The sequence below is a fragment of the Cetorhinus maximus genome, chromosome 24 (genome assembly GCF_964194155.1).
Source record: "Cetorhinus maximus chromosome 24, sCetMax3.hap1.1, whole genome shotgun sequence".
In the NCBI taxonomy this organism is placed as follows: Eukaryota; Metazoa; Chordata; class Chondrichthyes; order Lamniformes; family Cetorhinidae; genus Cetorhinus; species Cetorhinus maximus.
The window spans coordinates 50,105,398-50,109,859 of NC_135902.1; positions in this window are offsets into that span (position 1 = coordinate 50,105,398).

Below are 4,462 nucleotides of genomic sequence, written 5' to 3' on the forward strand. Positions count from 1 at the left end.
TCTCATCTTAGAGTGTAAATTACATGATTTAAAATATAGGTGCAAAGTTGTTTGCAAAGGAATTTATTCCAGTGGGAAGGTGAATTTATGAGCAAGGTACTAATCCAATGCCGCCTGGGCTGTAACCAAACATACCTCACAGAAAAGCAGATAAAGACATTTTCACCCCTGTCCACTTCATAGAATTTCTTCTCTCAACCTTGTTGACTCTTAAGATAATCTTTCTTTGTACAGGTAGTGCTGTGATACTTTGCCCAGTTGCCAGTTTTTTATATTGTACATATCACTCAGGCATGCCTCAAAAATGCTTCATGCAAGACATACAATGAATTACAACTGTAGATATGGAAATATTTTTACTCAAAGATGTTATAAACTAATTGGATAAATGAGCAAATAAAGTTTTGTTTTGGTTGTGTTGGTTGAGGGGTGCATGTTAGCTAGCTCACTAGAAAATTCCCTTGTAGTCAAGTAGTAATAGAAGAAAAGCTTTGCATTTATAGAGCACCCATCACAACCTTAGGACCTCCCAGAGTCCTTTACAATGAGTGAAGTACTTTTGGAAGTGTAGTCATTGTTGTAGGAAGTGCAAAGCCCCATAAATAACAATGAAACAATGGCCAGATAATCTGATTTTGTAATGACGTTGGTTGAGGGATACACTTTGGCCAGGACCCTGGGGGGAAAACTCACCTACTTCAACAAGCACCTTGGGGATTTTTTACATGCAACCGAGAGAACAAACTGTGGGCCGGATTCTGCATTCAGCAACTAAGTAACAGCGTTCGTTGCTGCTGAACTGGAAGAAAGTGATCTCTGGGGCATAGATTGCACCTTTCCTGATGTTAATTTCACTAGTTAAAGGAGATTACCAGTCTCCAGCAACAGTGATGCCATCAAGCAGGCTAAGCAATCAACCATAGTGTCATCGAGTTTACAGCACAAAGAGGCCTCTCATCTCTGTGCCAACCATCAAGTCCCTATCTACTCTAATCCCATTTTGCAACACTTGGCCCTGTATGCTATGGCATTTCAAATGTTCATCTGAATACTTCTTAAATGTTGGGTTTCTGCGTCTACCACCCTTTCAGGCAGTGAGTTCCAGATACACCCCACCCTCTGGGTGAAAAATCTTTTCCTCAAATCCCATCTAAACCTCCTGCCCCTTACCTTAAATCTATGCCCTCTGGTTATTGACCCCTCCACCAAAGGGAAAAGTTTCTTCCTATCTACCCCATCTATGCATCTCATAATTTTGTACACCTCAATCAGGTCCCCCCTCTGCCTTCTCTGCTCCAAGGAAAACCCCCAGCCTATCCAATTTCTCTTGATAGCTGAAACTCTCCAGCCCATGCAACATGCTGGTGGATCTCCTCTAGACCCTCTTGAGCACAGTCGCATCCTTCCTATAGTGTGGCAACCAGAACTACACACGCTACCGCAGATGTGGCAATCAATCAATCACACTGAAGTATTCTCACAGCCAGCAATCCAGGAAGTAAAAAGCACTGATTATCATTTTTAAACTCTTTCGAGTTATCAACAGTCACAGATTGCAACTCTTTCGAGTACAATCACAGTTCTTGGTTTCCGGGAGTGGGACATGAACCCACAACCCTCTGATTCAAAGGCGAGGGTGCTATGAACTGAGCCACAGCTGACACCTCGCAATCATTCATTTTTAACTTGTGTTGATATTCACACCAACTCAAGTGATTTCTAAGATTCCCATCAGCTGGGATTTCAATTTCCTAGTAGAGGAGTGGTGAATCATTTCTGGAATTCGAGGTTTAACCATAGAGTGGCAGATGCCAGAAGTTGCTGTCAATTTCACAGTTGTGATGATTGCGATCGCTGACAGTTTTAGCGGCATTTTTACAGAAAAGTTCTGGCTTGTGTGTTTAGCCGATTGTGTAATAAATCACAGCACCACAGTAACCCGTCTTCAGCTCAGAGTCACCAATTTTATTTTGTTCTCTTCAAGAAGTAATTTTTACCATTCCCTTTTGTTTTTAACCCACTAACTTGTGAATTCATTATTTGCTCTAAACTGCATGGGTGTGCGGTCGTGCAGTAATTAGCAATGTACAGCGCAGGGAACAAACAAGCTGCGCACCATCGACATCTCTTTAAGGTGCACACATGGTGACCATGTGGCAATCTTAACAGGGCAGCACAACATAAAGGAATAAGAGCGTATTGATTGTGGTGCTAAATTTATCATTGAATATAACTGAACACTCAAGGGAATAAGAGTCACAGCCTTGTTTGTTTGCACCCATCAGTTTAAGGAGTGTCTAATAAGTTAATACACCTCCCGTGTGGTGGCAGAATGATTTTTTATTCGAGGGAGATTAAACCAGTGGGCCTCACCTACACCTGTTTGGAGCCAAGTGAATTAAACTGTTGTATTTGGCTTTTGGAAAGGAACAAGATCTTGTTTGAGGATGATGATGTCCATGCGCTGTTCTCTCCCACCACATGGCAGACTAAAGCTTTGAAAAAGTATACTGACCCCCAAGGCTGGTTTTAAATAGATTATGCATTCCCAGTGAAGAACTCAGCAACATCTTAATGTAGAGCCCCACAGACAATAAAACAATAATGAGCTACTGTGTTCACATTGCTGAAACCCAGAACAAATTTGATAACGTACATTTTTGTTGGTCTACAGCCACCTAGGGATAAGAAGCAGACTTTGTACTGTACTCAAATCCCCCCATCGCTTCACACTTACCCATTTCTGTAATCTCTTCCAACCCTAAAACTCTCCCAAGAACTCTTTGTACAGTAGATTGGAAACAATTTGAGTTAAATTGTGATTGGCCAGTACTGAAGCTTCATTGGATAAAAATAATTACCAATGAGAGAGACCTTGAACTTGCCCTAGAAAAGGAAAAAGTGATTGAAATGATTGATTTTGTTTAAAAAAATCAACTACTAAATGCACTTTGGTCCTGAGTCAACCCAACGGGACAAATTGCAGGTAAACGTCAAAAGGTAGGTAAAAGAGAACACGCCAGGACATGTAAAGGAATGGGCAGGTGTAACATCAGAGGTTGAAAAAAATTACATTCCAAAAATTGTCTTTCACTTCAGAACATCCCAAAGCATTTGCAGCCAGCTTACACTATTGTGTAACCACTATTATAATGTAGATAAACAAAAGCAAATAAGATAAAACAGATAATCTGTTTTAGTGTTGGTCATGGGATAAATGTTGGCCATGACACCTGGGAGGATGCCCCTGTTCTACAAATATTCTCTGGGAATTTTTGCATCCACTAGATTATCTGAAAGATAGCACCTCCCACAGAGCAGCACATCCTCAGTACTGAAGTGCTAACCTGGATTATGTCCTAACTGCAGTGGAACCCAAACCTATAACCTTCTGACTCGGGAAAACGTACTACCCACTGATGTGAGGTTGACCCAGGTACGAGAGAGCAGGGAATGTAATGGTGACCAACCTCGAAATTGAATCAATGCCACAGTTATTTATAAGTCCATTTAGTTATCTGAAACCTCTCGTTTTGTAGTAATCTATATTACCAAAAGAAGAGTTGTCTGTGTGTGTAAAAGAAAAAAGACAAATTGAATATACACCCATTGTATTTTGTGTCGAAAACGGAAGAAATCATACTAAAATAGTTCATTTTAAATAAAATTGCCCCTCCCCCCCCCCCTTGAGATGGCACTATATCCTCTATAAACCAATTTTACAAGGGGTCCTGTTATCCTTGTTCCAAAGTGATGTCACAACCTCTCAGACCCCTAGAACTAATACAACCAAAAGACACATTGGCACAAAATTTCCTAGGGATTGGAGCCATTAAAATGGCTCACCAACATTGCATAGTCTGATTTACAACTGCAGGAAATTATTCCCTAAGTAATTTAAAACCATTGCCTACACTTATGTATAATTTCCTGAGATTGAGTTTGCTTAATTAAAGCCACTGAGATCACCACTGTCACTTAGGCCATTGCAGAATGGTGCTGATGGGCTGAGTATAGAGGAAGCATAGCAGGAATGCATTTAAAAGAGACGACATTGCTTCTGGTCATTATTTTTGTTAACCATCTCATCTCTGAATCAGTAAATCATAAATTCAAATCCCATTCCAGAGGCCTGAGCACAAAGCCCTAGGCTGGAAGACCATAAGATGTAGGAGCAGAAGTGGGCCATTCGGCCCATTGAGTCTGCTCCGCCATTCAATGAGATCATGGCTGATCTGATAATCCTCAACTCCACTTTCCTGCCTTTTGCCCCATAACCCTTGATTCCCTTACTGATTAAGATCTGTCTATCTCAGCCTTGAATATACTTAACAACCCAGCCTCTACAGCCCTCTGTGGAAAAGAATTCCACAGATTCACTACCCTCTGAAAGAAGAAATTCCTCCTCACCTCTCTTAAATGGGTGCTCCCTTACTCTGAGATTATGCCGTCTGGTCCTGGA